Source organism: Condylura cristata, unplaced genomic scaffold, assembly GCF_000260355.1.
Source record: "Condylura cristata isolate star-nosed mole 26May11 unplaced genomic scaffold, ConCri1.0 scaffold00009, whole genome shotgun sequence".
Lineage (NCBI taxonomy): Eukaryota > Metazoa > Chordata > Mammalia > Eulipotyphla > Talpidae > Condylura > Condylura cristata.
In genome coordinates this window covers 11,754,351-11,767,436 of record NW_004567110.1, presented here as the reverse complement: position 1 = coordinate 11,767,436, position 13,086 = coordinate 11,754,351, and the positions used below count along the sequence as shown (strand labels likewise).

At 38.6% G+C, this 13,086-nt stretch overlaps 1 protein-coding gene across 2 annotated transcripts in view; it reads right to left on the bottom strand.

Annotated features, from left to right (window-relative positions):
• The window catches only part of ZHX1 (zinc fingers and homeoboxes 1), a 24,258-nt gene extending 11,461 nt beyond the window's left edge, over positions 1–12,797 (bottom strand). The window contains exons 1-2 of one of the 2 annotated variants that reach the window (XM_012722994.1): positions 12,711–12,797; positions 6,688–6,801 (exon numbers count right to left, since the gene is read on the bottom strand). The gene's annotated coding sequence lies outside the window, so the exon portion shown is untranslated. Of the gene's footprint in view, positions 1–6,687; positions 6,867–12,710 lie in introns of those variants that run through there. The other variant, XM_004679607.2, reaches the window with a different exon arrangement.
• Between the last annotated feature and the right edge of the window lie 289 nt (positions 12,798–13,086).

The window sequence follows — 13,086 nt, the reverse complement described above, 5'->3', positions numbered from 1 at the left end:
ATCTAGCATAAAAATAGGAATATGGGGCCTCCCTTGAGCTAAAACAGTCAATTCCCAAGTTAGTTTCTGAGCACATCTGAGCTTTTAAAATGTTGCCTGTTTGTGTATGTAAACATTTTTAATCAGAAAGCTAACTTTCTGAGAAAAAAAATTCTCTTTAGGTCCAAAGCCAGCTGAATTAAATTTCTAAGACTATAACAAGTAACTCCCTAAGCCAGGGAGTCTGTCTTTATAGAGATACTTATTTATTTTGTCCATCTGCGCTCAGGAAGCTCCTAGTACCTTACCTGTCAAATAGTAACTCATATGTGCTCAGAAACTAACTTGGGAATTGACTGTTTTAGTTGATGTGACATCTGTGTCAAGTTATTCCTCGTATGACAGACTATAAACTAATGAGCTCATCATTCTGTATTTTTGCTTTAAACTTTGAATTAGAGATTACCTGGGGCCCTTCTGGTGGCACAGCCAGTTAGGGCGCAGCACTGCAAGCTAGTAACAGCTGCTTCAGTGAAAGTTTGATCCCCAGGCCCAGAAGTGACCCACATGGCACAGCAGACCTCTCCTGTCTCACCCACTGCTCCCCTCAGCAGTGTACTTTGTGGATCAGTCTATTCTGCCCCCCACTTTGTCTCTGGTGAATCCTCTCACCATCCCTGCACTTCTGGCCTGTGCTCCAGTTCTGTATGCGTAAATAAATCAATCTTAAAAAAAAAAAAAGTTACCTAGTTATCCTTTTTAAATTACTTTTCTCTTAATATTTCACATTACCATGCCATACTACCAGATAATCCTCACTGTGGGTATTTCTGCAGTTAAAAGAGTTTCTAAAACACTGCGTGGCAGTATTTGACTTTCCTTTAAGTTCCTCTGTAAAAGAGAAGAAACTTTCAAAAAAGCACTCTCATCAGATGCCTGATGTTCTTAGATACAGTATAACATTTTGCTAAATTCAGTATTCATGTTTTCAAGATGTTTCTAATGATGTGATTGTAAGAGGGAACCAGAATCTGGCAAGTACACTGTACTGTTAATATTGAATTTTTGTGTCTTTCTAAATTCCTAATTTAACTTCACTGTCACTGGATTCTATTCAGCCTTTAAGTATCCTTTGATAGTCTTTGACTTATTAAACTAAAAAGAAAGAAAGAAACTGAAATCCTCAAATAGTTTTCAGTCAAAGAAAAACAGGAGCAGCTGCCAGCAGCCAGCAGTAAGAATTGCTGAAGGCCGAGGAGGAAATGCTTGTAGTGACTGTTACTCCCCTAGAATCTCAGTCTCTTTCACTGGACTGATACCCAAGGCCAAAAGTCAAGGGGCTTTCTTTCTGAAACTGCCTTTGCTTAAAGTGATGGTTTTCAATCTTTTTATTGTAAGCAGAGTATTCCTTTCTTAGAACAAAATTCTCTGGAAGCCTCTTGCAAAGCAAAGAAAGAGCAGCTGTCTGGTGAGAGAAGTCTGGTAGCCACGTGACTTTTCTGACCCCAGAACACAGACCCCGCACCCCTACTTCCACCTGTGATGGGGTATCGGGTATGGGCTGTGTTAATAGTCCTTGCCTTAAGGACATAAATACTCCCAAGCCAATATATCAGTTTCCTAAAAAAGTCTTCTCAGCCTGCCTCTGCTGAGCCATGAAATTTGAAAATGAATCTAACTTGAATTTAATGTATCCTGTTTGTTTCTCTGTAAAGGTGGGCACCCAGGGGTGACACAACATGAATAAGATATAAGGAAGGAAACTTGAAGACTAGCACTACTTAGTCTGGCTCTCCAGTGCTCAGGTTAAACTTACTTCTCTTTTTTTCTTAAGCTGAAAGAATGCTACATTTATTTTTGTATTTCCAACAGAATTTTAATTGAAGATTCTTAAGATTAGATGAATATAGCTGTCCACACAGTGTTGATAGAATGCTACCTATAGCTTAAGTTTTCCACTAGAATTCTAACAAGAGTCTCAATATTTCATGAAAATGGCTTTGCTGTGAGTTAATTCATCGATGTGCCATTTACCTTACTATTTACACATAATGCTAAATGAATTTTATAATTCTTATCTAGCATAAAAATAGGAATATGGGGCCTCCCTGGTGGCACAGGGTTAAGTCTCAGCACGATGAAGCTCTCTGCAGCATGAGTTCCATCCCCAGCCAGGAAGCTGAACTATATGGTGTGACAGACCTCTCCTGTCTCCCCACTTTTCCCCTAAGCGGTCAATCCACCTGTTCTGTTCCCCACTCTGTCTCTAGTGAATCTTCTCTCTTTCTCTCTCTCTCTCTCTCTCTCTCTCTCTCTCACACACACACACACACACCACTACCAACCTCTACCCCAGTTGTTGTATGCATAAATAAATAAAATAATAAGTAAATAAAATCAAGGTTCTTCAATGTAACAAAGTTATATAATAACTATCTGTGAATGTCAACCATGTTCCAGTTACATACTAGACACAGCAGTGACCAAGATAGACTGCCTCTGGCCTGTCAGGAACTAGCTGTCAAGCAAGGAACACAGGCAATAAACAATCACTCAGAATTGCTGTGATCAATGCAAAGCGCGCGGGAGAATCAGGAACTGCATGAGTGCATTGCAGGAGGCTTCTAGAAAAGCAGCAGTGAAAGCTGCCCTGGACAGAGAAGAGTGGTGTCACTCAGTGCTAACCAAATAAAAATGCTTCACACACTGATACAGTAAGTGCTAATGTTACAGTTACTGAAAAAATTCCTTAGGGGGTTGAAGAAATACATTTTAATATTATTCTCTCTCTCAACTTAATCAGCTGACAAGGCACACGAAAGGAATGAAAAAGCAGAAGAGGTAAAAATACAGAAAGAGAATTTCTATGGTGTGTTTCCAATTCATTTCTTTTCTCATTATAGGGCACTGGGGGTTGACACAGGAAAACTGCCATCCAGAAATTGCCATCCAGAAAACCACTATCAGCTGACAGGCATCTCAGCCTTGATTGGAAAGTAAACTAGAAACAAAGCTCAAAATCAATTTGGGGAACCTTGCACTATTTACCTGTCAAAAGAGGTGAGGGTTCAGTTGCACAACTGAGGAGCTAGAAGGCGGGCAACTGAAATGCAGTTAAAGTGAAGTCTGATGACTAAAAAACAAATCTGGTTTGAATTCACCCAGCACTAAAAATATGATTATATTTGATAACTACGTTTTACTAAAGAAATATATTTGAAAGAACTGATCTAAATCAATTAACTATTACACTGCCATTAAAAATGATAACCCAATGAATACTTAAGGGTGCCCTCCTTGGTGGCACAACAGCATTATGAACATATCGCAGCCACTGAAGCACAGGTTCGAATCCCCACCAGAGAGGTGACCCACATGGTGTGGCAGACCTCTCCTGTCTCCCCGAGGGTCCCCTCAGCAGTGTGTTTCAGTCCATCTGCCTGTTCTACTCCCCACTCTGTCTCTGATGAATCCTCTCATCCCCACCCAAGCTCTGACCTGTACCCCAGTTCTGTATCCATAAATAAATGAATCTTTAAAAAAAAAAAAAAGTACTTACGCAATATCAGAAAATATTTACTTACTATTAAAACTTTATAAGTGGAAAAAAATTCACAAATTTTAAATATGAAATTAGTTTTCAAAACAAATATGGGCCAGCCATGTGTATAAAAGACTAGACAAGGGCTTCTTTGGTGGCACAGGAGTTAAAGACAACACTGTCCATATACTACCAGCCACTGCAACATGAGTTCAATTCCCAGCCTGGAAGGTGGCCCACATGGCACAGCAGACCTGCCCACTGCTCCCCTCAGCAGTGTATTTCAGTTAATCTGTCTGTTCTGCTCCCCACTCTGTCTCTGGTGAATCCTCTCACCCTAGCACCTCTGGTCTACACGCCAGTTCTTATCTTTAAAAAAAAAAAAGATTAGATGAAAATATAAAAAAATGAGATTTTCACATGAAATTATGGGTGAAAGTTTTGTATGAAATTTACAAGTTTTCTTAACCCATCAAAATAATTACAACAAAGTTTTTCTACAGAAAAGCCTTTAGTGAAAGCAGCACTTATTTCATCACAGTATAAACCTCTGGGCCAGTTTTGATAGCAGTTAATTCCTGGCCAGTTCTTCACTGTGTGTCCCTGGGGCCCAAGTGCAGTACCCATTCACATCTGCAGGGGAAAAAAAACTTTACAGTCTCTGTATTGCATGTTATAAAATACATTTTCTTTCATTAAACACTTATTTACAGAAGAGCTTTAGAGAACAACTGTGCTCACTTTATAGCAGACTGTTTTCAATGGTGAAATCCTTGCTATTGATAACTAGTTCAGTCACTAGATGATTAAAATCCCACAAATATAAAACATTCTATTCATTAAAATGTAGCAGTGTGCATTCAACATATATTTGCCCACATTTAAAATTCTGTCATAACAAATCAGTTGTATGTATCAGTAGTGTATTAGTAAAATAAGAGGGGTCCAAACATTTGAAGAATTATTCCTGCAGTGAAATTCAGGAGAAAGAATTAGTTCTCATAAAGATAACAAATGCAAGTTTGAGCTGAGACTTATGACTTTTTGGTTGTATAAGAAAATATACTACAATGGTGTTATACAGTATTTTTGAGAGAATAAGAAATTTTCAATGTCACACACAATAAAAAGTTAGTGGATTGTTTCAAGCTCTATGCTTAGTGCTAAAACAACAACAACCTGTATAAAAATTTATATAGTTAAGCAGCCATAACTACAGTGAATTTCCATGTGTCTCTCTCTTTCTTTTTTTTCTTTAGCTTTCCTGTACTTCAAATTAAATGATTAATAGATAACAGTTTATTGACCTAGTTAGCCACAAAAGCATGTAATGTTGGTAAGATTTTATGTGAACAAAAACAAACTTTGATTTTTACACCAATTCTGAGTCAAATAAGAGCATTTAGAAGATACTACAATTTTTAAGGATCATGTTATTAGTTTTGACATAATAATAAAAAAGAAAACTGTTCTTAGGGTAGTTAAAACATACAAACCAAGAATTCTTTGGAATGTGTATTCCTACGTACACAGAGAACTGTTAGGACTCTGTATCCTATTTAGTTTCACTTCTCCCTTTCTGAGTCAGAGCTCTGTTTTGCCAGCTGAAAATACTTATGTTTACATGTTTGTATTCAAAGGAAAAATTGCAAATCCACCAAAATCACAGACTGCCTGAAATAATAGTAGGAACAAAAACTAATGGAGACAAATGCAAACCGTAGATGTTCACCATTGTTAAAATGTGTTCAAGAGGAAATTTTTAATTAAAAAAATTGGCATTTTTCAAAACTAAAATATAAAAGAAACTAAAAGCAATAGTCAAATTCTTTTAAAAAATTTAAGTGAGGAATTTGACAACCCAAATTCATACTTACAACCTTACAACAAATGCTTCTAGAAATTACAGTAGTCTAAGAGATAATTCTCAAGGAAGTTGCCAAAAAATGGTAGCAAGATAATAAAAAATTCAAGTACTAAGGTGAATATTGACAAGAATGAAGATAATCCAAATTCAGAAGATCCCTTTGCTAATGCTAATTAAGGTTAAAGGTTTAGAAACTCTATCCTCTGTTTTTTTCCACCAGAGAAAGCCAACCTTAATGCTGCTAAAGATTAAAAGAAAAGCCCAAGCTGGACAGATTTCTCTGGGCCAGTTGTGACCCCAGATTTGAGGAGAGAAAACTCTCTTTGAAAGACTTCTAGGACACTAAAATCCTACTTTTCTATGCTGAGATGGAGGTAGGTAAGGACTATGCCCATAGGAATATCTAAGCTAGCACTATAACAAAATCTTCTATCGTTAATACAGTTTATGAGTACAATCCAAAAGTAATTTTCTGCAAAAAATAGTTTTCCCCTACTTTTCTCAAGGAAGTGTGTCAAGTCTTTCACAGACTGTCTAACACAAGAATGCTATTCTTGGTTCCAAGTGAGATCATCATTGAAGGGCTGAAAACCCATTCATCTGTCCATTTTCTTCTTCATTTATAAAATGAAACAACGATTACCCACTTCACTGAGGACACAGTCATTCAAATTTTTTTTAATACTTTGAAAGATAAGAGTAATTAGTGTTGGGAACATCAACTTGTAAGGACGCATAAATTTTGTAAAAATGGAAGTGAACCACCACATTAATAATTAGCAAATCTTTCCTAAATATAGCAATTGGATTAAGTAACAATTTGGATTTCCAAAATAATAAATGGGTTAAAGTATCATTGTTTCAAATGGTCTACAGATCTTCCTTAACTAAGAAAGACTCTGTTATGTCCCGATAAACCCATTATAAACTGACAATACAGTTAAGTTGAAAGTGCATTTAAAGTGGGTCAAGCTACACGTAGGCAAAATCCTCTATCACAAAGACTCAGACTGATTTATAATGACTATAAATTTATAGTGACTTGACTATCCCGTGGAATGTCCAGAATACCCCATAGAATGTAACAAATAGTCTCTAGACTATCAGTATTTACCCTGATGGTGATGTGGCTGACTGGGAGCCTGGAAGTCACTGCTGCTCCCAAGCCTCATTAAAGAGTGTGAAGCTCATACTGGTGGCCCAGGGGAAGAGCAAACTTCACAATTGGAAACACAGCTTCTACTAAATGTATACCAATCTTGCCCCATTTTATAGTTGAATAATCAAAAAAGCAACATACTTGCCATAGCTCCCCCAGCATTCTGTTCTTCCACACCCGGAAGTCCTGTCAGTCAGGAGGCATTTAGCTCAGGCCATCATCACCAGCAGATCCAAGGATCCTATCTGCCATGTCCTGCAAATAAAGTAACATCACTTTAGTATTCTGTATAGGATTCAGCCTTAAGACATTTATGTTTTGGAGTCTGTGCTGTTTGCTTTTTTTGCGTTTTTAAAAAGGAAACAATTTTTGGTGTTTTTTAAAAAACAATTTTGAGAAAAATATTTAATTTTCTTAGAAAAATGTTAACAGCATCCTCTAAATGCCAAATTCAGTATTAGTAGAAACACAAAGTTGATAACTACATTTTAAGAAATTCTACATGTTTATAAATAACTATTACACTGTTTTCAATAAAATTTTTCAATTTTTTTTTAATCACTGGTGAATATACACCAGTGATTATATGAAAATTGAGATGACGCTGGGAATTTTTTTTTGAAATTTTGTCTTTCATAAATTTTGTGTAAACTAAGAGTTGGAAAGTGGTCTGTGTATATGTTAACCTCTAACGCTACTGACTCATAACCCAATTTACTATGGAATTGTTGGAGTGGAGTGGATTATTAATGCTGACAACAAATCAGCACACCTTAAAAAAGCCAGTGTAATTTTACCCCTAAGCCTGTGGTAGCTAATGGGCTGTCTGGTGTTTAACTATCTTGTCTTTGCTAGTAAGCTATTACCAAATGTTTTTTCACAATCCATACACTGTGAAGTATTAAACTGTACAATCAAGCAATCTGAAATACATTCTCTGAAAAATAATAATAATTTTATTCTACAATGTTTTGGCATATTTCTCACAGTAGTTAAACTAATCAAGAAAATCTAATAAAAACTGTAATTGTTTCTCTTATTAAATAACAGTAAATAATGCTTTTGAAGAGTTGAAGCATTTTGTTATTTTCTAAGCACGGAAACTTTATTAACCATAGTGAATAAATATTAAGGATGAGTTCCTCCCAATAGCTTATCCTTTGATTTCTGCAATTACTACAAATTTACAAAGCATCCTCTTAAGTGAAGAAACAATGTAAATATGGGCCCTCCCTGGTGGCGCAACAGGTTAAAACTCAGCACTGTGAAGCTCTCCACAGTCACTGCAGCAGAGTTCAATTCCAGGCCAGGGAGCTGACCCACGGGGTGTCGCAGACCTCTGCTGTCTTCTTGGCTGCTCTCCTCAGTGTATTTCAGTCCATCTGCCTGTTCTACTCCCCACTCAGTCTGTGTTGAACCCTCTCAACCCCTGCCCCACCTCTGGCCTGCTCCCCAGTTCTTGTGTGTAGAAATAAAATAATCTAAAAAAAAGAAAGAGACAATGTAAATATATCAGTCCTCTAGGAAAATACTAGATTGAGTTAAAACTGCAGCTGACGGTCTTCCCTGATGGCACAATTGGTTATAGCACAGCACTAAGAAGCTGTATCAGCCACTGCAGCACAAATTGAATCCCCAGCCAGGAGGGAGGTGACCACATGTCCTGGCAGACCTCTGCTGACCCGCCCACTGGCTCCCCTCAGCAGGGTACTTCAGTACATCTGTCTGTTCTGCCCCCCACTCTGTCTCTGGTGAGTCTTCTCACCCCCTGCACCTCTGGCTTGTACCCCAGTTCTGTATGCATAAATAAATAAATCTTTAAAAACAAGACACAACAAACTTCAGCTGAAAAGTTACTCTTCGTGAAAGCAAAAGATCATTTTCCCGGTAGGCCCTGAGGAGCCTCCCGCATCTCTGCAGCTGGGATTCTACAGTTTCATTTCCTGGTATCTCCTTGTTCTGACACTCCTTAGCCATTCCTCCACAGGCAGGGAGGAGAGTTGCCAAAGAGGGGAAGCTATTTTCCAAAATGAATTATTAATATCGTAGGAAATTGGTAACCTATTTGAATCCATTCTTAAAGCACACAGTAATTGCAAGATTTTTTTTTTTTTTACCGAATGGGAGTCTCTGGAGAAGCACTGACAAGCATTGTACAGACACAGGACAAGCAGAGGAGCAACAAATGAGTTCCTCAGCACTCTGCATGAAAAGCATAGTTGCCTGGGGTTATTCCTCATGCTGAAATGCTTCTCTCTAAGTCAAAGCATCTTTGAAAAATTTAGAATTGGAATAAAATTCAAAAGTTAAAGAACAAACACAAGAGACAGTGTAACAGATGAGTTGATGAGCTGTCTGGCAGTAGAAGATGGATTGCCAATAGAGATGGAAAGCTTAGCTCTTTGGAAGCAGACTGCCTGGGTTCAAGTCCCAGTCCTGTCACTGAGCAGCTGTGTGTGGCCTTCGACGAGTGACTCTGCCTGCCTGTGCGATAGCCCCCATTTGTTAAACGGGGCTAATGATCGGCCTACTTAATAAGGTTGCTCTGGGAACTGAAAGAAGTTACACATGTAAAGTGTTCACTTTTGCATGTGTTTTAAATGTGAATATTTCCTGGTACTTTCTAAATTCAAATTTAGATTTTTCTGACTTATGTAAAAGGCAAAAGACTTGTATAGTAGAAACATGAGCATCTGTTATTTAAGATATTAATTTTAAGAAATTCAACAAAGGAAAGCTTTGTTTAAAAATTGCTAAATGATGGGGTGGGGTATAAAATAAGATTTGCTAAATGTTGAAACACTATATTTTAAAAACTCATCTAATAGTCAATTTTATTTTCCATTTCATATCTCTAAGCATATTAAGCAATGCTAGAACATGTTGGCTTTAACAGGTAGATGTTAATCACTTATTATTTAGCCCCGACTCCAAATCACACACACTTTCTTTGACCTTAGTTTCAGATGAATCATTAATGCATGACACCTCTAAAGAGGTATTTCACGGATATTAAAAACTCTGACAGTAAAGAGGAGAAATGGATCTTTTCTCATTACTCCCCCTTCCAAGTAGTCTTTTTGACAATATTGGAAGGCAAAATGTAATTGCCAAGTGCTTATCAATACCTTATTTTCCCTATTTCCTTTCATTCCTGACAAAAACTATAAAAGAGAAAGATTTTTTAGGAAGGGGGAAAAAGGGTCAGATATCATATGGGAAATATGAAGTCAACATAACTTAATACAGCTGTTATTTTATTTTAAATTATAGTACATATCAGAGATGCTATCACTTCAATGTCTTAACTTTTAAGATAAGTTTTGGTGATGATTTTTTTATAATAATTTATTTTTACATATTTTTGTGCATTTTTCCATCTCAGTTGCAATCTGATGATGATTTTTTAAAAATCTAAATCTAAGAACAAAATAAGACTCCTGCAGGAAAAAAAAGATATATTCTGATTCCCTAGGAAAAAATTTCATTTTTAAATGGCTCATACATACCTCTTCTCTGAAGCATACTGCCATATTTATTTAAACTAAAGGTATGTTACACCACCTTTATACCTTTTTAATACATTATGGAATATTGATTATATAAACTGCTAAGATTAAGTATCCTTTATGATCAAAACCAATACAAAAATTCATATAAAATATTTACTTACAATATTAACTGTACAAAAATGTAAATCTTCAAAATGTCAGTGCAAATATGCATCCTGTTATTAATCTAAATCAGTCGTGCAAATCTGGCTATTCATGACTGCAACTATATCAGAGCAAGGAAGATACTATAAAACATATCAGTGACATGATACTGGATATTACTCAAAGGCTGTCTCACAATTACTTTCTTTCAGTGGAGAGTAACAAGTTACTTTTTGCAATTACAGAGGATGATTTAGTAGGATTTTAGAAAAGAATGTAGATGTAAAAATGAATATGTTCATTGGGTATTAACATAAACAGATAATTTCACATACCTCCCTGAATTTACTGACTATAATATGTTTAAAAACTAGCTTAGACACCGAACTTTCAACATTTGTTAATGTTCATCAAATAGTTTTTTGACTCTATATTCTCAATGCTGCAATGTAAATAAGCTGATTGGCTACATTTGTAATCATTTTAGTATTTTTAAGAGTACTTCCACTTAAGCATGAAATAATTCACAGCATACCAAGTCTCAAATGTCATATTTTTGTGCCCGATTAACATTACAAGAAGAAAATGTATACACACCATAACGTCACTTAACAGTCTTGATATAATATAAAATACGAGAGGAAATCTCCAAAATGAACCGCTTCACCTATGCTATTAAGTTTCTTCACAAAATAGCTATAGAATTTTACTCACATTTGTTGACATAAAGAACTATAAGGCAAGTATCATTGAAGGTGAAGGAACTGCTACATCATTCATGAACAGCCCCCCCAAGCAAGGTGAAGTAGGCAGCCCAGCAGTAAGGGGAAGATATCTACTAACGAGTGCTCACCAACACAGGCCCACTTATGCTTTCAGCCTTAGCATATTTTCCTACCATCTGGCATCAATGCCACTCTGGTTCACCCAGTCTAATCTGTTCAGAATTGAATACAAAACTGAAGCTACAAGCACTTCAGGGAAAACCAAAGAACAGCACACATGTATAATAATGTTCCAAATGTGCAACTCCAAGCTAGTTCATACTCGAAATGTGTTTTTAAATCCATTTCCATTGAAGAGGTTAAAGCGCTTTTAAAACTACTAGAATAGCTCACGGAATCTGTATGAATCATAGCTGTCAACAGTTACCCAAGTCTTACTTTAGTTCTTTTTTTCTCATTTTAAGCTTGATCATTAAAGCATTGGAAGAGGTTCTTTTAAGAGAAATTCATTGATAAATAAAATGCTATCATATCTTTTGTCATCTACTCCAGCTCTAAAGAAAAACAAGAGGTTCCTTTGGAGGGGGCAGGTAGGATGAAGAGAGGACTGTGAGAAGGTGTACATTTAACTTTGCACAAAATTAGTCTGCTTAGCCTTAAAACGCTTAGGGTAAGGGGAGAATAGCTAAGAGGGGCCAATTCTCAGGAAAACCCTTTTAAAAAATACCCGTTGCTGCATTATTGTCTTCGCAGATCCCACGTTTCTTCCGCTTAAAACCAAGAGGCAGAACTACTACTCACAAATTACAAATCCGGTATACTAGGGCTAAGACCCCTGTTAGAATCAATTCCCATTCATTCTCTCTGTTGGCATAAAAACAAATGACGTTTTCAGGATAATTTTTCAGAAACAAGGATAATTTAGGTAGCACCATACCACACAAGTTAAAGCTTTCAGACAAAGACTGAGAAACAATGATCAAGTCCAACAAATCGAAAGGTGCAGTTGTGCGCACTCGTCCACTCCAGCCCCACGAAACGGCCCCTACTCCTAGAGGGAGGCTGCATCTCTCTCTCCCTAACTGTGAAACACTATTTCGCAGCCCTGTGATTTTCCCTCTTCTGCTGTCCTCTAAACCTTCCAGGGAACGGCTCTTCTCCGCAAGTTCATGGAATCCCAACCTCCGCACATAACAAATTCTCTATCAGTTAGCCTTTCCTTGCGTCCTGCCAATCGCCAAGATTAGCCTCGGGGCTTTCTTTAGAGCTGGGGTGAGATGACAGAAAAGCTGTTGAATTCCCGCTCTGCGCTATCTCCTCCTACGTTCCTCTAGCCACCCCTTCCCGCGTCCTAACCCCCTGCCCGAGTCTGCGAGCGGAGCCTCGCTGAGCTCCATCCTTCCCTAACCTGCGCAAAGCAGGACGAACGGAACCTTCCCCATTCCCAGATTCTGCCCTTCCCCGCTGTCACCCACAGAGGGGATGCGTGGGGAGGTGTTCAAACAAAGAATGTCAAGTCCCTCTACCTAGAACTTTGATGTTAATACCCCGGGGAAGGGCATCCGCCGGGGCTCTTCTGCCGGAGACCGCGTTCAGCTCCCTTCTCCACCCCAGTCCCTTCTGACCGCCAAGAGTCCGAGGTGGTTGCTCCTAGGCCCTCAAGCTGCCCGGACCCCCGCCCCCGCCAGGCTCCCAGTCTCCCTTCTGAAAGGGATGGATAACATGAATTAACTTCTCCCTAAGTCCCAGGGCTTCCCCAAAATACAGTTCTTAAGGACTCAACTCTGAGTCTTGCCCCGAAGTGGAGGCACCGTCTGGCTCCGGAAGGGGTGCCCAGTCTTCCCTGAAGTGGGGTGCAGCCTTGCCCTGAAGGGTTTCCCCGGGCTCCAGCCCCAACCCCAGTGCGCTCAGCAAGAGTGTCTCTCTACTACCTGAGAGAATGCGATCCCGTGAGGCCACAAGCAATTCCCGAGCTCCCTAGGGCCCTCAACCTCGCCGGGATCCTCCATCCCTGGGCGCCCTCCCCGGGGAAGAGCCGGGCTGCACTCCCTCCACCATCCCAAGTTGCTCCGTCCTCTCCTAAACTGGGGACATTGAGCTGCTCCCTTGCAGAGTCCACCCCCAGCTCCCTCCACCGCCGCAGACACCCCGAAAGCTCG